The sequence below is a fragment of the Pseudochaenichthys georgianus genome, chromosome 2 (genome assembly GCF_902827115.2).
Source record: "Pseudochaenichthys georgianus chromosome 2, fPseGeo1.2, whole genome shotgun sequence".
Classification (NCBI taxonomy): domain Eukaryota; kingdom Metazoa; phylum Chordata; class Actinopteri; order Perciformes; family Channichthyidae; genus Pseudochaenichthys; species Pseudochaenichthys georgianus.
The window spans coordinates 5,383,963-5,407,755 of NC_047504.1; the positions used below are offsets into that span (position 1 = coordinate 5,383,963).

Consider the following 23,793-nt stretch of genomic DNA (forward strand, 5'->3'; position numbering starts at 1 on the left):
TAGTTAGGGCTGATTAGATTCAGCCCCTAGTTTTGCTGATATAGGCTTAGTTTGTCGGGGGACATCTTACTTCTTCCTTCTCTCTGTCTATACCCGTGTACACTCATGTTCCGATTAACCCAGCTTCCCCAAATGTCTTTCTTTTTGGTGTCTATATACGCTGGGATCCGGAGTCATGGATGATCCTGCGGTCCTGTGTCCTGGATCGCGAGCGCTGGATCTTGAGTCGTGGCTGTGGTCCTGGATCATAGGTCCTCGATGGATATCCTCGTGGATTCATCTTCCTATTATACACACATGCATTTCCAAACATTTGGACTACCTATGTTGCAAATGTATTATCTTTTCAATTTACACACGGCATCTATTGCACGTCTGTCCGTCCTGGGAGAGGGATCCCTCCTCTGTTGCTCTCCCTGAGGTTTCTCCCATTTTTCCCTTTAAAACTGGGTTTTCTTTCGAAGTTTTTCCTTGTACGATGTGAGGGTCTAAGGACAGAGGGTGTCGTATTGTCATACTGATATTCTGTACACACTGTGAAGACCACTGAGACAAATGTAACATTTGTGATATTGGGCTATATAAATAAACATTGATTGATTGATTGATTGATTGATAGTCGTTTATTTTAATACTGGTGAAACATTTACAATTCTTGACGCAAGATTTATTCTGCAGTGAAGAAAAAAACGACTTCTACATTCATTTGTATCATTTGTGTTGTGTTAAGGACGTAACCAGGTGAAAGTTACCGCTCTAATATTGTTCTATATTGCTGTGAAAACATCTCGAAAAAACTGTATTTATTTGATTTTCTGTCCAAAATAATTCTGATCATGTTTGGCCAAGCTAAACAACGAGAGTGAGTTGCACAACACACAACTGTATGCTTGGACTTTTGAAACTAAAGTGACACTTCATATTGTGATAGTTCATTGTAACAATAAAGCCAACCAGTAGGAAACGTTAGGCGATCTCTCGTTTCGATAACCAACCCGGTCTCACGCCATTTGGTGTTATAGGCACGACATGTCATCTATTGATTCGTGTTCACCAACACCATTTTCACATTTTTTCCGTGTCACACAGAACGATTTTAAAAGCAATGTATTTCTATTGGTAGTGTGTTTCTTGCTTGCACCAAATAATAACAAATTAGAAGGAAAAAACAGATTTCAGTATTCTGATGTCTTTTCCTCACGGACGGCAAAAAAAGTCATTATAAAATGTAATATAAAAACAATAATCGTGGCTTTATATGGAGTAAGAAAATGTTTTTATGAACCCCACATCTTCTGGTCTACCAAGACCCGACCGGACAAAAAGACGTGGTGCAGGCACGAAACACTACCAATAGTCAGGTAACGGACATAACGTCCCAACAGTGCTCAGCTGTAGGAGCATATCATTTCCATATCATATTCATTCATCCATATCTTTTCTAAGATAAACAAGTACAAAGAAAAACCCGATCTACAACAAGCTCCTTTTCCCTTATATCATACAAGAGAATCTGTAATAAACTGCATATATTAGTGTGTTGCTGGAGAGCATGAGAAAGGGAAGGGGAAAGGAACTGAAATGCAACACAGGAAGCACCTCTCTTCAGTTTACTCATTCCCTTTGATGAACCCAGGAGAGTTCAATTCATGCAAGTGTGACAAAGCCTACGCTTCATTACACATTGAGATTGAAGCAGTGAAGTTCAGAGGAAACAATAACTTTTATTCAAAGCCTCTCTTCCCGTTCCAGCTGAGAGAGTTATGTGAAATACTGGACCGGATTTAAAAAAGCAGAAATAGGCTACATCCCTGAGTGAGCAGCGCTCTGACAAACGGACAGCAAGCTGAGGTCAGTGTAGCCTACCTGACACAGCTGGCTCCCAGCCGAGGCAATATGGGCTCCTCATACCATCTGTGGAGGAGAAAAAGACAGGTCAGAACAAGTGATATGAGAAAGAAAGAAAGGATATTAGATGCTGCTGTGTGGCTTTAGAGCTAAGGCCAGCTGTCAATATAACAAAAATAAACATGTTTGCCGAGGCATAGTTTTGAATCTGTAAAAAGCATATTTTTAACATGAATAGTACATATAAGTATAGTATAGTATAGTATTCGTTTATTAGTCCCCGAGGGGAGAATGGGTTGCAGCCAGGGGCGGCGGGTGCTGTAGGCTGGGGAAGGCTAAGCCTTCCCAAATATTTGTGTCACTGCATCCTGGTAAAATAAAAATATAATGTATAATGTTTGTGTCTTTGACATTAGCGCTGCTATGCAGCCATCTGTGCCCTGTGCTACAAAGCCAGTTCAACAGACCCTGGATATGTTTGAGTTATCTAAACTAACCCTAACAAACGAGCGGTCCTACAACGCTGGTTATCAACTTGGTAAATCAAGCCATGCAAGGCAAGGCAAGTTTATTTATATAGCACCTTTCAGCACCAGGCAATTCAAGGTGCTTTACAAAAATGAAAGACATTCAGACAAAGGCATTTAAAAACAGTAAAAGATAATAAAAGAAACATTAAAACAAAAACAAAAAATGAAAGACATTAAGAAAATGGCATTTAAAATCAGTCATTAAAAAAAAAGCTAATAAACATTAAAAGATAAAAGTTACAGTGCAGTCTAAGATATGAATAGTTCAATTATTTCGGTTCTTGATTTTTAATCCGAACATTTTTGTCCCGATTGTTAATTTAGACTGATTGTTTTCACCATGTTATGCTCGCATGACATCCACAATCGGACCCTCAGGAGGGTGTACTAGCCCCCTACTCTGCTTTGGGTTCCATAACAAAGTCTTTAAGGGTTACCTGAACACCCCGTGTTACCAACACACTATTTCCCCCCCGTCGGTGCTGTGATGCTTGTTCCTCAGTACAACTCACCTAAAAACTGATCGTAAACCCTGGCTACGATGGATATCCCAAATATCCTACTTTCGAGCAGTCCCTCTCATAAATGTCATGGAAAAAATTAATTAAGTTTAAATTAAAAACATTAAAAGAAAAAGTACATGGATAAAAGTTACAGTGCAGTCTAAGATATGAATAGTTCAATGAAAAGCAGCGACAAAAAGAAAAGTCTTCAGCCTGGATAGTAGTCAGAGTTGCAGCGGACCTGCAGGTTTCTGGGAGTTGGTTCCAGATACTTGGAGCATAATAACTGAACGCTGGTTCTCCATGTTTAGTTCTGACTCTGGGGACAGAAAGCTGACCAGTCCCTGAAGACCTGAGAGATCTGGATGGTTCATAATTTAGCAGGAGGTCAGAAATGTAATTTGGGCCTAAACCATTCAAAGCTTTATAAACCAGCAGCAGTATTTTGAAATCTATTCTTTGACACACAGGAAGCCAGTGTAAAGACTTCAGAACAGGAGTGATGTGATCCACTTTCTTAGTGTTAGTGAGGACTCGAGCAGCGGCGTTCTGAATCAGCTGCAGCTTCCCAATAGATTTTTTAGTGAGACCTGTGAAGACACCATTGCAGTAGTCGAGTCTACTGAAGATAAAAGCATGGACAAGTTTTTCCAAATCCTGCTGTGACATTATTCTTTTAATCCTAGATATGTTCTTTAGGTGATAGTAGGCTGATTTAGTAACTGTTTTAATGTGACTGTTGAAACTCAGGTCAGAGTCCATGACTACACCTAGATTTCTGGCTTTATCTGTTGGTTTGAACATTGCAGACAGAAGCTCAGCGCTCACTTTTATACGTTCCGACTTTGCTCCAAAAACCATTACCTCAGTTTTATCTTTGTTTAATTGGAGAAAGTTCTGACACATCCAGTCATTGATTTGTTCAATGCACTTACTCAGTGTTTGAATTGGAGCATAGTCTCCTGGTGAAAGTGTTACGTAGATTTGTGTGTCATCTGCATAGCTATGGTAACTTATTTTGTTGTTTTTCATTATCTGAGCCAGTGGTAGCATGTAGATGTTAAAGAGAAGAGGCCCCAAGATGGAGCCTTGAGGTACCCCACATGTCATATTTGTCAACTCAGATGTGTATTTACCTATAGAAACAAAGTTGTTTCTGTCCTTTAAGTAGGATTCAAACCAATTTAGAACTGTTTCCGAAAGTCCCACCCAGTTTTCCAGTCGGTCTAGTAATATATTGCGGTCAACAGTGTCAAACGCAGCACTGAGATATAATAATACTAACACTGAAGTTCTGCCATTGTCTGTGTTTAAGTGGATGTTATTAAAGACCTTTATAAGAGCAGTCTCAGTGCTGTGGTTTGGACGAAAGCCTGACTGGAACACATCAAAACAGTTATTTAAATGCAAGAAATTACTCAACTGTTGAAAAACAACTTTTTCAATGATCTTACCTAGAAATGGGAGGTTTGATATGGGCCTGTAATTGTTCATTACTGAAGCATCTAGATTATTCTTTTTTAAGAGCGGTTTAATGACTGCAGTTTTCAGGGCCTGTGGAAAAATACCTGAGTGAAGAGATTTGTTTACTATATGAAGTAGTTCTGAGGCCATGCAGGGCAAAATATCTTTGAAAAATCCTGTTGGAATAATATCAAGGCAGCAGGAGGAGGATTTCAGAAGTTGTATAATGTCCTCTAGGTTTTTATCATTAATCTGATGGAATTGTGCCATGGTGCTTGACTTGATGTTAAGTGGACACAGAGACAACACATTTGCTGTTCCTGATGCAGAGGCACTGACTGCTTGTCTGATTTTCTGAATTTTGTCAGTGAAAAGGGAGGCAAAATCATTGCACGCCCTGGTGGATAGAAATTCAGAGGCTACTGACACTGGGGGGTTAGTTAGTCTGTCGACGGTAGCAAACAAGGCACGTGCGTTGTTTTTGTTTTTGGTAATGATGTCAGAGAAGAACGATTGTCGTGCGTTTTTCAAATCCAAATTATAAAGGCCAAGTCTCTCTTTATAGATTTCATAATGAACCTGGAGATTTGTTTTTCGCCACCTGCGTTTAGCTTTTCAACATTCTCTTTTTTCTGTTTTCACGGTCATGGCCTTTCTCCATGGAGATATTTTCTTCCCAGTCACTTCCTTTACCTTAATTGGAGCAATGGCATCTATAACATTTTTATTTTTTGAATTAAAATGATCTACTAGCTCATTTACTGAGGTGTTCGCAGGGGCAAGTGTGGAAGAAAAATTCTGAGTAAACATTTCCCTAGTATTTTCAGTTAAATATCGCTTTGTGGTTACCTCTTTTTGAACATTTGTGTGAACAGAAATAGAGCTCTCAAAGAAAACACAGGAATGGTCAGAGAGTGCAACATTAGAGATATTCAGACCCTTTGAGATAATTAAGTCCAGAGTGTGCCCCTTATTGTGCGTGGGCTCCGTCACATGCTGAGTCAGTCCATAGCTATCAAGAACACAAAACAGTTCTTTTGCCCCTCTGTCCTGGGTAGTGCTGCGTACCTGGACTCACATTCAGGTTCAGGTCCGGACTCAAAGTTCAAACATTTATTTCATTTACCAAACTAAAGTAACCAAACAGTCCCTGAGCTGACTGAGCCTAAATCCCTAAAACGTTGCTGAAAGGTAGAGTGTAGAGTAGACTATACGCATTACACTATTACACACCTACTATACAGTATAGGCTAAACTGTAGTGACTGTACAGTCAGAGTGTATTGTACTGTCTACATGTATTTTCTACAACTCTACATGTGTACATTATACAGTACATACTACATACATAGTGATGTACATACATACTGTTAGAAATTAAAATCAATGTTGATATGGCGTAATTTTGAATTAAATACACTATTTAATTTAAATCAGTTTTATTCTGAAAAAACCGGAAGTTCACACTATTAACTTAACTAATACTTTTATTCTGAAAATGCTTCACTTCCGGTTAGCATTAGCATGTGGCGAAAGGCTACGTTTTCAAACCGTGAATCGAAGGTGAAATGACATGTGATGTTGTACACTGAGCACACTGGGATTAGCACTCATTTATTGACGCTGAATAACGTTTATCAGGGAATGTTTAAATAACAACAGACACCAGAATATACGTAAGTGCTAGTTTTTTTGCGAGTCCAAGTACCGGTTCCCGACGTTCCGGTTTTAACCGGACTTGAACCGAAACTTTTTACAAATCCAGTACCGGTTCGGCTTGCCGGTACGCAGCACTAGTCCTGGGGGTTGTCAACATGGATGTTAAAATCACCAACAATGACTAGACGGTCAAAGTCAATACACACTATAGACAGCAGTTCAGTAAAGTCATCAAAAAAGCTTGCACAGTATTTGGGTGGTCTATAGATATTCAGGAACAAAGCTCGAGAGGAGCATTTCAGCTGAAGGGCCACATATTCAAAAGAATCAAAGTTTCCATATGATGTCTTCCTGCATTGAAGGGAATCATTGAACAGAATAGCAACTCCACCCCCTTTCTTTTGCATTCTTTCCTGACTCATAAAACTAAAGTTGGAAGGTGTTGATTCGATAAGAACAGCTGCACTGTTATTTTGTTCAATCCAAGTTTCTGTTAAAAACATAAAATCGAGATTGTTCTCAGTGATAAAATCATTGATTAAAAATGTTTTTCCTGCCAAAGACCTGACATTTAATAAAGCTAGTTTAAGTTTGTTAAACACACTATCAGTCAGGTTTTTTGTGACAAGCTGTGGCTGACATGGAATCACTGCTAAATTAGATAAACTCACACAAACGTTTGAGCGCTTCCTGTTTCTCAGCTGATTCACCACTCTTAATCTATTACCTATCAACACAGATATCGGCAAAGCTACTGGCAGGCAGGGCCCCGGCATGTCCTGGAAAGAGTTGAGAGTGCCATACGCCCTTGAGCCTGGACCCAGCACATATCAGTAAGAGTTTGTTTTGTTTTGTACACACACATCCTTATCAGGAGACGGGGGAGATGGTGCGGGGGTAAAGGACATGCTGCCAGGGGGGGGGGGGGGATGGTTGACGTAGGCACGGTGATGAAGACGGGGGAGATGGTGCGCGTCTCTGCGGTGATTTTGGTGGGCGTCGTTGAGGGGCGGGGGTAAAGGACATGCTGCCAGCCCTGCGTATCGCCTTTGTTTGGTCTTTGAACTCCAGGAAGGAATCGGTGCCAACCCTCTGTATCTCCTTCGTGTGTTCAACGATCTCCAGGATGGTGGGCGAGGGTGAAAGGGTGAACGGAGTATCCTCAAAGGCGGGGGGGGGGGGGGGGGGGGGGGCAGTGGAGACTCCTCCATGTGTCTCATAGGTCTCCCATAATCAGAACATTCCTCAGGCGGGTGCAGTGATAATTCATCAGAGTTTTCTGCGCGATGTGTCTTTCTCCTGTTTTGATTCCTCTTGCCGCTTGTCCTTGGCAGGGTTTCTCTCTCCAGCTGAGAGCGCGTTCACGTGAAAGGGGCGGGGTTAGCAACATCACAAACAGGGACAAGCGCAGAGTCATACTTCATTCATGAAAAGTAAACTAATATTAGACAAATATGAACTTTAAACATCCATGACTGAAACATATAATCCAGGAAACAAGCCACAGAGTTGCTGCAAGGTGAATACAGAACAACTGGTTAAAAAATAAGTAAACTACCGAGTGTTTGAAAGCGTAACAGTTTTATGATACTGCCCCATAAGACGAGTGGATCTGATTTTAATTACATTTGAGTTGAGTGTTTCGTCAAGCTAATGTGTTGCTTAAAATAATGCTTCTGCATACAGTGTGTGACACTGAGTGTTGCACGGCCAGATACGGCTCAGCTGACTCAGATAATGAGATATTGTGATATTATATGATCGATGATCTGATTGATGATGTGATATCAGTGTGATATGAATGATGAGTGCGACACGTCGGCATCTCTCTGCAACGGCAGTTTAAACTGTATTTCCTTTATCCTGTCATATGACTTGATAGATTTAAACTCCGCACACTGAGCTCTGATTGGTCAGCAGGCGGTGCTTTCACTGAGTTGATCTCTTTTCCATAGACGCCGGAGGAAGGCAGCGTCAGGTAAAAGAAAGTTATTTAGCCTTCCCAAACCTGAGCCTCACGCGCCGCCTATGGCTGCAGCACATCACTGGCAGGCATTTAAAAAGTTAAGACAATACATCACTGACAACAACATAGACACAGATCAAAACAAACAGACATAAGAAAACCAGATATCGGCAGACATGACGAGGGGCCTATAGGCCCTCATTTGCGAAATAGAGGGGATAGGGCCAGACCAGCTGGGTAAACAGTGCGTCCGAGCCATCATTTATTCAGGAGTTTGATGGCTAGTGGGACGAAAGACAGCCTAGATCTGCTCTTTTTTAAATAAGGGGCACGATATCTCCGCCTGGATGGCAACAGTTCAAAGTAAGAGGCGAGAGGGTGCCTCAGGTCACTCACAATATTGTGTGCCAATTTTAAAAGTCTGTCCTTATATAAGCATTCTATATTATCAAATGAGATTCCTGCCAATTTACTGGACAATGTTACGGCCCTCCTGACTGACTTGTTCTGTGCCTCAGTTGCGTTGCCGAAGGAGAGCACACTTTCGATAAAAGCATGATAAAACATCTTCACCATTCTGTTGCCGACATTAAAAGACAATAATTTACGTAAAAAAACATTCTTTGTTGAGACTTAGCTTTTATTTTCTCAGACCAAACATCCCATCTGAGCTTGTGGTCAAGCACGACACCAAGATACTTGTACTCAGTGACGCATTGAATGGGCTCGCTATTTAATAAAAGAGTAGGGTAGGGTGATTGTGCTATTCTAAAATCAATTTCCATCTCCTTTGTTTTTGAGGTGTTTCGAAGCCGGTTTGACTTCTCACACCAGTTAGTAAAGAAGTCAAGGACAGGCCCATGCTCCTCTTCCTCATCAAAGAGGAGGCTGACCCGGGCTGTATCATCTGCATACTTAATAAAGGGCCTATTGGGAAAAGTGCTGATGCAGGAGTTGGTGTATAAAATAAATAAAAGAGAGGATAAGACACATCCCTGGGGTGAGCCTATCCAGGTAGTTGTTGTGTCAGAAAGTGCCATGCCTATTTTGCCTGCTGAGTTCTACAGCTGAGGAAGTCAACGATCCAGGAGATCAGACCAGGTTCAAGTGAGAATTCTTCAGTTAAAATATTTGCTAAAATACTCGGCTTAATGGTGTTAAAAGCTGATGAGAAGTCTGTATAATTCAGCTGAACCCATTCAGTCACAGAAGGAAACGATGAGTCAGCATTCTGCTTCATATAAACTGCATAAGGCTCAAAGCAAATATATCTTGACATCAACAACAAGGGGAGTTTTAAGAGTATTTATCTCATCGGTATGCTACGCGCCGCTGCTAAATCTAACTACGACAACAAACAGACGGAGAAGGTGGAGGCTTCTATTGATGTTTGCTCTTTTATGAGAACTTATCATTCGAGGCTCACTCGCGCCCAGAAAAGGTCAAAAGAAACTCATCAAATTGAGTTTTGTGAGCTTCCGTGGCAGACGCAGCCGATTTCAGGTTCTCAGGTTTTCACTCTCCTTCAGGATGGCACTGACTAATTATTATATTCCAGAAGAATTTCAAGTTGGCACAATGGACATGACTGTGATGTTTCACTATGGGTTTATATTTAGGATGTCTTCCAGTTGTTGTTAATGAGAAGTAAACTGCAGATTTTCAGACTGGAAATGAACCCTGTTTTCCACGCTGTGCAACTTTCTCAGAGCAATTTATAGGATATAGAATGCAAAGAGTCAAATCAAATGTCAAAGCGTAAACACAGTAGACTATAATTAATAGGGATATATTTTGGACACCAGTCTACGGTGAGATAACAACTATTTCTGCTCATTATTTTCAGGGAATAATTCATTATTTTTTTAACTATGAAATGTGTCACTGTGCAATTTACCGACATTATATTGATATAGAGGTTATAAGATGATATGTCAGATGTATATATCTGAATATGGGCTCTTTTCCTGCTTTGAAGGCTGCATTACAAGTGATACAAAACAAACCACACTGTTAGAGCTTTTCTGTCATTTTCCTTATGTCAACTACGTCATTACAGTTGATGTACATTGCTGATGAGTGAAACATCTCAATGGGTAAATAGTTTGTGAAAGCACCAATAGTCAACCTTACAATATCATAACACCCTAACCCAGGGGTCTGCAACCTTTTTGACCAAAAGAGCCATTTTGCCCCCTTTTTGTCTGGAGCCGCAAAACATATTTTATAGCTTGATAGCTTATAAAGTTGTATATATTGTTACATCATAGACAAAAACTACAGTTTATTTGCATTTATTACATTATATAAAACTGTTAACCTCTAATAATAAACAAATAACTCTTATAAGGAGAATAAAAAAAAAAATGAATATAATTAAAATGGGCCCACTTTGAAATAAATAAAACCTATAGCTGCACCCTGAAAGGAGTTTACTGATTGAATTATGACTGAAGATCGTCAGCTGTCTTCCTCTTCCGTGGTTTTCCTCCGATACGTAAAGGCTGCAGCACCTTGACAACTTCTCTCTACATATCAAACATACCGGTAAGCCAGCATCGTTTGCTGTGAAAGCAGAACTCTGTCCACGCAGAACTAAACCCTCTGTGTTCCTCCGGTACTTTACTTTTCTTTGATGTATTCATATTCGCTCATGGAGCCAGGGGTCCGGTTATTCACCTGCAAGAAAAGGGGACCGTAGCAGGATATGACGCACATTTTAGTTGACCTCATTAAAACCGTTTTGTTTTTTATTTATGAAGCGTGCAACAAAATATAAATAGTCCTACAAATATTTTTATTTTATTTCCTTCTTATTTTTGTCTAAGCTCAAGGGAGCCAGAGTAGAGGGTTTAAAGAGCCGCGGGTTCCCGACCCCTGCCCTAGCCCATCATGATGTATCCTACCAGAACCCTAAAGACGTCTAAAAGACATGAAATTGGGAAATAACTAACTGCTCACATTGGAAAAAACAGAGAAAAAACCTCAACAGCTCAATCAATAATATAAAGATAGTTGCTTATTGATTTTGTGTCGATTAACAAATCAATTAGCAGCTAATCATTTCAGCAGTAGTTAAGATCAATCAAGGGGGGCCAACGAGCTGCTAGTAAAGCTAGAGTAGAGATAAATAAAAGTATAAAAATGATGATGTCTCCCTGCCATCAGTTTGAAGACAGCAAGCAGCGCGTCAAGGTCAGGAAGGAGCGCTGTCACCGCTAACAGGCAGGGAGCAGTGCGCTCTGGGTAATTGAGAAGAGCTTCCTGCCCTCTGATTTGAGTGGCGTTGTGTGTCCGTGGAATCAGTGTTCAGGGCTCAGCTACAGTCAGATGTCAGCGGAGTAATCGCAGCCTCCCATTAACACGCCACTCACACACTGGGTGGGGGGGGGGGGGGAAACACACACACACACACACACACACACAGACTTGTGAGTGCACTCATGAGCACTCACCTTCAAATTGGCTTACTATACAGAGAATAATGAAAGCATCACAATGATGCTGTAGTGGCCTATAGAAGCTAATTCACACATTTCATATCATTGTGTGAAGCCTCTTAGCATAACGCCGGAAAAAAAGATGCCTGGTGGAATGCATTACGCCCCCCCATGTCACCGCACTAATCAGCATAATATGAATTATTGCCATCATTACAGTGGGTGGCCCGAGAAATAACAATAGGTCTTAATTATTCAACAACGAGGAATAATAAGGGGAGATTAAATGCACCTTTAGTTTGTGCTGCCAGCCGTCATTAGACTTTGTCTCCCTTTCCTCTGGGAGCACATCTTTGTTGTGAAAATGCACCCCGAGATGAGCGATGAGCTACTTCTTCGCCCCGAATATACTCCCCGTGTTGTTTGTCAGTGACGGCTCGATGCGGAAATTACCATAAGAGCCCAATAAAGCCGTGCTTTGTAAAAAAAAAGATATTTGTAGCGTGTAATTGTTATTGTTCCTGTGTGCCATTAAGGGGATCATTTTCGGTTGCATTTCAAGTCATGGTTCGGTCCCAGATGTGAAAGTAATAGGGTTAACATCATTAAAACCTTTTTTTAATTGCATCCCTTATTATAATGAACATATAACTTGTGACTAAACCAAGCCAATAAAAGTGTATCTGTATTGTTTTATTTATAAAATGTTCGTTATGCGTCCTAACGGAGCAATGGTGAGTGCCTTCTTTTTTCATTTTTAATTTGAAGAAATGTTACAGCCTTTGTTATTAATTCTATTTTTTCATTTTGGTATCCACGTTTTATTTACCTGATGATTATTTTATTTCATGTTTTACCTATTTCATTTCATTTTGAAAAACATGAATAACTTTTTTTTAAAAATACACTGCCCAGCCAAAAAAAGGTAACCACTTTGATTTAACTAGGCCAGTAGGTAAGGACTTTCCACTGGATAATAACTGCAGTATAAAGAATGCATGACTGAAGTGATGGAGACCATGTTAAAGGCAAACAAAAAGAGAAAATAACAGGTCAAATCAAGCAAATCCCCTCTCAGATTCCACAGCAACCAGAAGAACATAAATACTTGCTGGTGATTTGATTAATCAGCTTTGTGATGGAATAAAAAATGCACAGTGCATTTCCTTAGCTGTGGATGAGTCCACTGACATTGCTCAGTTGCTGGTGTTTGTGAGTTTGTATGATGAGGCAAAGGGGGAGTTTGTTGAAGATGTGTTGGGCCTGACGAACCTCAGTGGACACACAAGGGGGGGGAAGACATTTATAAAGCAATAATGGGAATGCTGAATGAAAAAGAGTGCAGCTGCCTTTATTCATACTGTGCAGCTCTTACACTGCGACTCAGAGGGGTCAAGCACAGACACAATAACAATGAAAACTGCTGCATACAGATTATTTTTGTTTTTGCAACTTCGTGTTAAGAATCTTGTTGCAATTGTTTAAAAGTTTGAATGACCGTAATAAACGGACCTTTGTCTTATTGAAACATTTATTTTGGACCTTTAAGATTTGTATTTGAGTACCCCTGGACTACACCATGTGCTCTGTTTGACGTCACGTGATCTTCAAATTTCTCCCTGCAGAAAAAAAAACATGGCCGAACTTCGTTTTATTCTCGGTGTAAAATGCCTATTTTAAAGTTAGTTTGGCCATTAAAATGCGTTTTGATGTCATTTGATGCGAGAAATATGAGTTGTTATTTCAGATTATGTGTGCAGTGGATGTACATGATCTTTAGTTTGCTAGTTATTACGAAGATTACTTCACGAAAATTGTGTCCATAACGTTTTCATTGTTACCAAGGTGGTTGCTGGGACGCTGCTATCGATATTATTTCTGTTATGTTGTGTAACTGTTTAATGGTGTTATCTTTATTGCTACCCCCTTCCCCGTCAATGTATAGTGTTGGTCCACAGCCTAAACATATTAGTTTAACAAAATCCGCATCTAAAGATACGTTATTTCCCCCTGTGCAATTCCAGTCTCACATCTCAGAGCACATCGTCATTAACAAATACCGGAAACAGACCGAAAACATTAAAAAATAAATAAAACAATACTTTATTCCGAGTGTGCTTGCTTTTCTCTTTGAAGGTCATCACATACCGGCTTGTAATACACGGTTCGGCTGCATTACATATTACATATCTGCCGTAGTTCTGTATTTTTAGAGCCCTGATGAGAAGACCTCTAGACAAACATGAGGAACTGAAAACGTGACGTGGATCATAAATATATCAGCCATTAAACAACATCTTACATTTCTTTTCACACAATACGTCTCCTTGCAGTATCAACACTAATTCGGCTCACTTTTATATTTGATCCAATTGGTAGATAGGCTTTATTTACACCATAAAGGTGCACAGCTGATATAAAGGGACACCTAGTGGTTAAAGCATGTTATTGAATTTCATTATTTTTATTATTAGATATTAATAGGATCCCTATAAAGTATATTCATTACTCGTTATTCTCTACTAATAGTTAATTAAAGACTGTATATAATGACTATTTTGCACATCCCTTTCAAGATTTCAAGATGTTCTAAGGTTTATTGACATATCATATAGGCCTACACAACTGTGGTGTAGTTCTGCATTGAATGAAAAACTTGGGTCGCAGGTTCCTCAATAGTGCATTACAAGACATCTGTCAATATTTGTGCATACCTCCAACTATGTTGAAGCACTTATTTTAACTGATATTATACATAATGTATTATACTCTTATAAGATGTATGTAGATATTTCATCTCCGGCCTTGTCAGGTATTGAACAATTAATAAATAAAGAACACAGAATTGTTGAATATAAAACACAGAATTTGTGTGATTATACTAAATGATTTACAAATAAACACAACTGCATATTTAACTGCTACACATGCTGATGTAACGCAAATGTTCCAACTTGGGATCAATAAAGTATATCTTATCTTAAGCTGATCGATATTTGCAAAATGTGCCTCTGAACCTTGACAAGTGCATGTTTCAGGCGTATCAATTAATGTAATGTAATGTAATGTTATCAATTAACAACAGGAGGGGTCACAAACATAAGTCCAGCTGTTAAATAAAGCTCTTCTGACCTTAGCTGGCGTGTGGGTATATATATTAATGCTGCCCATTATGGGCACAAGCAATTTGCACCCATTTATTAATTATATGTTTTAAATGTGAGTGTTTCCTATCCCCTAAACCTCCAGGGATGTACAAAGTTTAATACTGGCAACTTCTTATTATGGGAAATACGAAAACGTCTTTTAAAACTACAACTCCCAGTAGAGACGTGCCATAGAGAACATGTTGCGAAACAGAATAGCCAGCATGTGTAGTTCTCTCCAATCACAGAGCTTGAGGACTATCAAGGGGTTTGTCAAACAGAGCACATGGTGTAGTCCAAACGATAGCTGGGGATTCTGGGTAGTGTAGTGTCTTCTGCCATCCTTTACTCCGAAAAAATATTTGTTTCTCCGAATCGAAGGGGAAAAATACAAAAGCATTGCACACAATTTAAACCAATCAATGTTGTGTAATTAACAAGGATAATCTGGTGTTTTTTAGTCGATGAGTAGTGCAGATATCACTGTGAAATCAATCGACAGTAAGGGGAATACTTACTTCCGGGTGTACAATTCTCCGCTATCCAATGAGAATGGACGCTCACATTGCCTTTAAGGGCAGTCGACACAAACGAATGCCGTGCTTCCATGAGCGTCCATAGAAGCATATGGACATCCCGGAAAGCTGAAAATGGACGCTAAGGGCCCCCCCCCTGCGTTGAAAATGGACGCTAAGGCCCCCCTCCTTGCGTTGGAAAAAGCAGACACAGGGGACTTGACATAACGTCAACATAGGCCGACCTGGGAGTGAGGATGTGTTGGATTCGGAGCTATGAACCGCTGCCCTTCAAAAGAAAATGAAAAGAGAAATCATTGCTGAGGAGAAAGGAATCCTTCACAATACAGAAAGGATTACATTGGGGTTTTCATGGATTACTGTTTCTCTCTATTATAAATATAATGGCTAATGGACATGTCTGACAACCCTGTTAATCATCTGGCTCCACTTCCTATTGACATGGCAACAATCCTGACTGCTAACCGTGGGGGGGGGGTGTGTGTCACAATCACAGCGTGCCTTTGTGTGGTCTGAAAGCTCGGAACAGATACCGTCAACATCCTGAATTACCCGCGGGGCCTGATGAGATAATTAACTTTCAGCTTGAAGGCGTCCTGAATACTTCCTGTCAGCTGTCGTTAGCTGTCTTCACAAAGTCTCCGGCAGCAGATATGGAAACGATGTTTTTAAATGTTTTTAATTCCAAACATTTTGCAGGTAAAATCACGCTCTGCAGACATGCTAAGCCGAAAAATCAACTCAGTCTTTGTGTTCGCCCGGAGGACAAGACTTCAAGGTCACATTTCCTGCTCACTGGATTCTGTTCTCGTTAAAATTCAACCGCAAATCCAGATCACACGAGTCTGCTCTGAACCAAAGAACAACTCTGCTGCTTTACACATACAAAAATAACTTCTTTCTTCCTTACGGACAAAAAAATCAGTGTTTGGGATTTGCCACAAACACTACAACACTTATAGATACTAGATATCAACTAGAAAAGGTAGTATTAAGACTTCGACTGTCAGTTAAATGCTTTTTGTTGTGCATTTCCAGCCTCTGCGACCCCTCATACTTCTACAATACCAGTATTTATATTGGTGGGAGATGTATTTACGATGTACAGTGTAGGTCAAACAGGACGTTTCCTTGTATTTTGGGGAGGATTTTTAAATGTTTCCCAAATATTTGAGGGTCTCGATTAGAAGACAGATCTATTGGATTTGATATTAATTACTTCTGATGCACTAAACTTATCAGACATGGATAAATATACAATTCAATAAAGTGAATGTACATGAAGTTTACCAACTCAAAATGTGTTAAATCACGCATCAATTGATATGGCTTTCCGTTTTATTATTTTGTACTATTTTAAGTGGACCTGGTTGGGTTTTAGGCACGCAATAAGCAGGCAAACTGATTAAAATGTGCCTTCATTAAATTTAAAAGCAGTGCCTGGTTCTCTAAGAGCATTACGCGCGGCGCATGAAGAAGTGATTTTTTACATGTTTAATGGAAATGACCCAGATCTAATTGGGAATGGCCTAGATATTGATTACTCTAATTACGCACCTGAAGCAGACACCACACTAGTCTCGGTGCGAGGCCTGTCACGGTGTCTTTAACATAACGATGGGTCTAATTGGTTGACCTTTTAAATGCACACCGCGGTATTAAAGCCCTAATTAAGATTCCCATTAGAATCGGAGATCCTGTCAATTCAGTCCTTGAACACAAAGATTTAGGTCTCTCAGACATTCATGGAAAGCAAATGTCAGAAAGTGCAAGACCATACTGCTGTTAGAGGGTTTTAGAAGCCAGGTCTAGTCCCAGCGCGTCTTCAAGGCGGTGCGTTGATGAAGGATGTATGTAGGCTGACCCGTAAGTAAGCATTGCAAGGGCTTGACAAAAGGCAAGGCAGGACTCTGGACTCATGTCAAATCTGTAAAGCTTGTGATATCCTAAGATCTTATTTTAGGATATCAGATAACCAGAAGTTTTGTATGTCATGGAACAAAACGTAAAAACTCCGTTAGCTTACATTAACCACAGACGCTAATGCATGCATATATCCAATAACCTATTGACTATGAGACGAACCAGAACAGGAAGTGCTCGACGCCGACACCTTTCTGGGTTTAGGACTCATTCCCGCATCACTTATAGATGTGTTACAAACAGTGCTGCACTGCAGGCTTGGAACATTCTTCTATCTTTATACGTCTGACTTATGGAGCAGAGATTTCCACAAGAGACATGCATTCACATTATTCATAAACCCTCCACTTGATGCTAACCTTTACATCCCACATCCAGTATAGACATTGCTCTTTGCCGAGCTCCTCCTCCTCCTCCTCCTCCTCCTCCTCCACTCAGGAGGCAGAAGTGGGTCATGTCTCCCTGATCGTCCTGTATCCTCTCAGTTCATGATCAACATGCTTAATGAGTGACACGCTCTCCAGGCATTTCCAGCATGAAAGTTAATGTGTTCCACCTTGATTTCTACCTGGAGCTAATCAAAGCCATGTTGAAGGCCGGGTGCAGCTGTGGGATGTTCTCTCAGGTTTGATCAGAACGGGAGCAGTGGAGTCTGACATATGGCACGTGACACGTGAATGATCAAACAAATGACTCAAACCCCCCCCCCCCCTTCACCTGAGCGAATCAGTGTAAATTATGGAAACGCTGCATTCTAATAACGTGGTGAGGCACTCCCTCGAGTTTCAGAAAGCTCCAACGGACAAATTAGAAAGATTAACTGTACATTCCTCGAAGAGACGATCTTTTTTTGTTGTTTTTTTTCCCCAGCCCAAAAGTACTCCATTTATGATAGGCAGAAACGGTAAAACATAGCCAGATTTTCACGGTCTATAGGTCTTTGAACTATCCATGTGTGACACATACTTCTGTCAAGAAAGATACATGAAAATGAGCCTGAAAGCCAACCCGGATCTATAGAGAACAATGACTTTCTCTGCTTCTCAGGAAACCTAGAAACGCTAAATGACTATTTTTAAACTATATTTAGTGAGAAGTCGACTTAACTGCAGGCTGTTTACACCGAGCCGCAAGGAGAGGTTGGAAACACGCAAGTAGTTCAACATGGAGAGCAGGCAGAGCCCTCGTTTATGTTCCAGTATTGGTTGCACTGGTTGGAGCTTGGAAAAGTTGCTATTTAGGATTATTACGGCTACACTGCACACTTTGAATTGTTCCCACTTCTAGCCATGATTGTCCCGTGTCCATAGAGATACAGCACTTATATAATGCGGTGAAAAATGAGGCAACAGTGAGCACACAGGTGACGAGAGCAAAGCACCTTCAGAGGCTTTGTTGTGCTCAGGAATCCTGAGGTGAAGGGACTCCGTTAGCTCAACAGAGATAGGGACTCGGTTTAGAGTGCAACATATTGCTTCCTGACATACTGCCTACTCAAATAGATTGAGGACCTCATCTCATTCGTGGTTTGCAAAGCACATCTCCGGTGAACTAGTATGAGGAACACGCATACACAAATAATTCATCCGCTGGCTGAGTGTATAGCGCGTTACATTAGAAATGCATAAAGCTCTCAGGGCAGAGCAAATAAATGATATGGAGAGTCTGTAGAGGAATGGAGCCACAGGTAAAAGGGTTACCGTCTGCTCTTTGGTTTTGTTATAGCTCCACAGCCTCAGCCGTCATTGACTTCCCATTGAAGCCCCCCCCCCCCCCCTTCTCCGCCCCTGTCAAAGGAAGACGAGCCCTTGATAAGAGCACCTTTGATCTCCGTGAGACGCCTCTGCTCCTCCTCCCCTCTTTCTCCCATCATCCCCCCTGTCCTCTCTGCTGGGGAGCTGTCAGACTTCTGAAGGCCCGGCCTGTCTGCTCCCCCATCCCACACCACCGCGTCTCGGGGCTCTCTCATCCTCCCGCCCCGTGCCGGCTGGAGTCCCAGAAGGACCCCGCCGCCACCCAACGTCTAGCCTCAGCCGGGTAACGATACCACCAGCCCTCGGGACAATCAGGGCTGGCTTTTTACTCCAGTTCAAACGCGGCTATTAATGAAACGTGAGGGTTCCTTCATACCTCACTGTTAACAGCTGATTGTAGCGATCACTCCACCACCGCATGGGCCGACCCAGGCTCGCATGGAGAATACGCATAACAAAGAGGTTAACACTTCATTTCTTTGCTTCTTCAGTTTATTTATGGCACTGTCGGCGGTGAAACGGACAATTAATTGGAGCCTGGAGGGAGGCGTTTCAATCACAGCTCAGCCGCTGATTTAATCTGGTTATTTACACTTTGTGTCCAGGCTGCGTGTTTGTTATGACTCCACATATCTCGCAGCAGTATTTCCCTTTGGACGTTGGACGATTCTGCGGTTCATCTCCCCAGCATTGAGCCGAGCCCTGCGTTACATATTCAATTAGATCCACACTCTGCTCACTGGTAATAGTGATGAATATGCAGGGCGATCATTTCTTTGCGTCATAGTCTCTAAAGAGCGAGACATTGGGGGTTGACAAAGCGGAGCTGCTCATTGGATGCCGTGTTGCCGCAGGGTGAACTGGCAGAGGTTAATGTTACCGACGAGGACGATGGAGACGTTCACGGAGGCCGAGAAAGACGCCTGCGTAAGAGTTTGGGATATCAGTTGGAAACAGTGTAACTATATTAATAAGAATGACTTCATTTCAGTCGTGGGCACAACTTTATATTCAAGAAGAGTGGCGCAGGAATAGGTCCTGAAAACGGATACAAGTCATTCGAGCCCTTACTGCTCCCTTGTCTCGAAGTTAGCAGTTTTTTGAACAGGTTTGTTCCGGTTAGAATCCGGCCTGAAATGAGGTTTGTGAAAAAGCTTACGATTTTTTTCAGGACATAATATCTGTCAAGCCTTTCTGTGTCTGCTAATAAGTGTTCAAATGAGACTACTAAACGCCATCAAGCCAACACCAGCTGCCGTTAGCTAGCGATGCTGAGTCATGTGATGTTGTTTGTTTATAGCATTTTACGTCTGCCGACTGCACAGTTTAGTAAATAATAAAAGCATTCGAGTGATGGAGATTTATGGAGATTATCCCGCTGAACAAAATCTGTTTCATAAATGTGTGTTTTCTGCCAAGATGTGTTGAATACAATCCCAATGCTAACGGTTGGGTCCGCCTCCAGAGGAAGCCATCCCTGAAACCCTCTATGATAACCAGTACATGTAGTCTAACTAATATTCCCCTGAATCTCACAACCTTGACAAAAATGACTCATTTCATCTTGATGAATGCCACCTGCTCGTTCACGAGAAGTGATCATTAGTGTAATCAGCCCCACAGATTGCTGTAATAACGCCGCCTGTACTGTAGCTCTCCGTTCGCAGGTTCCATTTACCAACATGATAGCGGAGTAAAATGCTCAATTTGACATCCTGGAGCTTCAAAGTCCTGCTGATAAATACGAGCGGATGAAAACATCACAGATGGCAGTCAGTAGTCATGAAGGGAAACGGAACATATTTGGAAATAAGACTTTAGCTGCCCACAATGTGTCAGTGGAGAGGTGTGCTGTACACCTGCATGATAGGAGGACAATCTGAGATTTGAAATACAATCGTTACATTTTACAATTTCACTTGTGATAAATCTGGAAAAAAAATGTAGTGTGAAAATATGCTTTACACTTGATGACATTACAATTGATCTGTCTGTAACTGTGACGATAAAGAGCAAGACATGAATGTAGGGCTGCACTAATTATCGTTTTAAATTACAATTTAAACTGCCAATAATTTGGTTGAATATTTCATGGGCTATAAATGTCATTAGATATCAGAATTACATATTAAATGCATAATTTGTGTCCCGCCTTTCTGCTAAATGCACTGGGTATTTTACCAGTGTCAAAGGCAGCTCAAAAGCTTCAGGCTACTGTACAGAGGTTCCATGCCGACATGCCCTCAAAGACGTTCACATTGTTCAACACGCAAAAAGAACCTTTTCATAACTGTCAATTACCATCTGAATGCATGCAGTGAACAATGCCTCGCACCTAAAAGGAAGCAGCCAACGGTTGCCTTGGAAACTCTTAAAGCGGCGGGGACAGCTTGCACTCTACATGAAAGGGATTTGTTCACTCCAAAGTTATCGCTTCTCTTCCAGCAGAGCCCATTATGACTTCGGAGAAATCAATGGTTTCAAAAATGTGCAAAAAGTTGTCGGCAACACAAAAAAGAGCAGCAAGCGGAAATTGCTTTCCCTTAGACTTGAGAAAGATAAAGCGAAGGCCTGTGGACTTTTTGCCAGGTTTGAACAGATCATTTGTGCACAGAAGTAACTGTCTTTGTGCAGAGAGTACACTATTCAGTGAAAAGGCACCTTGTCTCCTTCTGACACACAGCAAGGTGAAAGTCACCACGGGACAAAGCTGTATTGCAAGTGGGAGAGCAGGTGCACGTGTCCGGGCTTTAGTCGCTTCATCACACACGCCGCATGCTAGCACTTAGCCGCGAACGAGTCGTGAATTACCCACTTTTGATACTTCCAGAGGAATCAAAGAACAATCCGACAGCGTTTATAGAGGTTACCGATGAAATAAAACTTTAAATGTGACGTTAACATTTCCCTTTCCCCTTAGGGCATCATTCTTCCCCTCTCCTGCAGTCAGATGTAACACTGCGGGTTCGTAACTAGGTGGCATTCTGCACATTTAGACTCAATTGGCTGGTATTTCTGCTTTACCGCTCCTCTGCAAAGGTCATGTTCAGAGCATTAGAATATATAGACATGAGCAATTGGAGCTGGGAAACGCCGTCAAGATTTGCACACAAATGTGTAATGTTTATTTATACTGTTCATGCTCACTACTTGTAGCACTTCGGGATTTGCATTCAAATATGAAGTGCTTTATAAATGGAACTCATTATTATTATTATTATTACAAACGGATTATTCGACTCAACGTGGAGCCACTAGCCGCTCTTATGAATTGACACTTCCTCAGCCGTATTTCATTCACTGCACTGCAAGTAGAACCAGCTTATCTCACAATGATTCCAGCCCTCCATCTCCCCCGTCTCCCTCCAGCGTGCAGTGCAGATGGATGATGGTGGCAGAGCGTGGGAGGCAGCTGCTGCCAGCAGAGTGACACCCAGAGTCTCTGATGTCAACCCCACTTTTTACCGCTGATTCAGCCTGCACTCAGCCTGGCAGCCATGGCGATGCGATGCCTGGGAGAGTCATTAACTGGCACGGACGAGTGTTGGTCGTGGCGGGGCGCTGGCACATGCCTTTTGCCGCCAGGGGAGACGCAGCAGAAGAGGCATTAAAGGGGCAATTCTCCAGAGTAAGAAGGAAGCCACAAAGCAACGTGGGAGAAAGAGCAGGAAGCAGGAAGAAAGAGTGGTGCCGGCTCGTTCCCCGAGGCTCATCTGAAGAAGCTTCTATTCTCCGAGTCCACAAGAACATCCTCCGCAGAAGTAACAAATACAACATACATAAAGAACCCCTGCTTTTGGTTTATCTTTAAGATGAACACGGACGGCGGGGTGAGGATTTCTAAAGCAAAATGGCTACCGGCGCTTCTGTCCTGGGAAGCACAATGCCCAGCTTCCATGTTACAGGATTAGGAGGGATCCCTTTCCTGGATCAATAGGATTATAGCTGTCGTTAACCCGCTGAGATGGAAGAACCACAACCTACAGAGGACACAAGGGGAAGTGAAAAACAAAGTGTGTTTCCGAGGCGGAAGGAGGACAGCTCTGTGAGCACACCAAAACAAACAGTTATTCAAAGCAGGAATAATGTGTACTTGGAAGCAGACAAACTGCCCGCGGCATAGCGCTCACAGAAGTACGCTGAAAGGAATGAAAACAAAGCCCCCGTTGTTCAAAGGGACCAAATAGAAAAATCACTCACTGTAATTGCCCTGCCTTTCTTCTGTGTCTAGCTTACCTCTACGGAGGGACTGGCTTCAACATGTGCTAAGAGTTCTGGATTGCACAATAATGGACTACAATGAAAATGACACATACAGTACACAAACCTGCCATCTAATGCACTTCCTGCTGCTTTCAACCCATTATAATCTCTGCTGGAAAAGTAAAGCCTACAGGTCATTCACTGTGTGTGTGTGTGTGTGTGTGTGTGTGTGTGTGTGTGTGTGTGTGTGTGTGTGTGTGTGTGTGTGTGTGTGTGTGTGTGTGTGTGTGTGTGTGTGTGTGTGTGTGTGTGTGTGTGCGCGCCCATCTGACACGCTGAGCACTGCTCCCATCAGCGCGCTCCCTCCTGGCAGCACCAGATGGATCCTGGGCGAAATAGCCAGGGAGAAAATTAAGAACAACAGCTGTCAAATCAGCCAGCGAAGTGAGCAGGAGAGAAAAAGGGGGAGGCGGGGAGAGGAGGCGGGCGGGGGGGGGGGCATCGCACAGGAGCCGCACCTCGCTCATCAGGTGAAGCCGACGTTCAGCTAGCAGCTTATTATGCAATTCCATGGGAGTCGTGAAGTGATTATCGTGAAGCTGTCAGCGGCAAACAGCATGTTAGAACCCCCCCCCCCCCCCCCCCCAGGAGGTGGAGGCACTGCTGCAATGAAAACTAAACATGTGTTCATGAGACTGAAGGCTGATGAGAGAGCGGGAGAAGGGGGGGTGCGGATGGAGGCCAAATACTACACACAAACATCACACGTTAAGCCGAATGAGCACACGAGAACGAGTGCGCTCGACTGTGAAGGATTCCCTT

At 41.9% G+C, this 23,793-nt stretch overlaps 1 protein-coding gene across 2 annotated transcripts in view; it reads right to left on the reverse strand.

Annotated features, from left to right (window-relative positions):
* The window catches only part of LOC117460568 (beta-1,3-galactosyltransferase 1-like), a 103,257-nt gene that overhangs the window by 51,829 nt on the left and 27,635 nt on the right, over positions 1 to 23,793 (reverse strand). For both annotated transcript variants that reach the window (XR_011644531.1, XM_034102088.2), the window contains exon 2: positions 1,867 to 1,914. The gene's annotated coding sequence lies outside the window, so the exon portion shown is untranslated. The remainder of the gene's footprint in view (positions 1 to 1,866; positions 1,915 to 23,793) is intronic.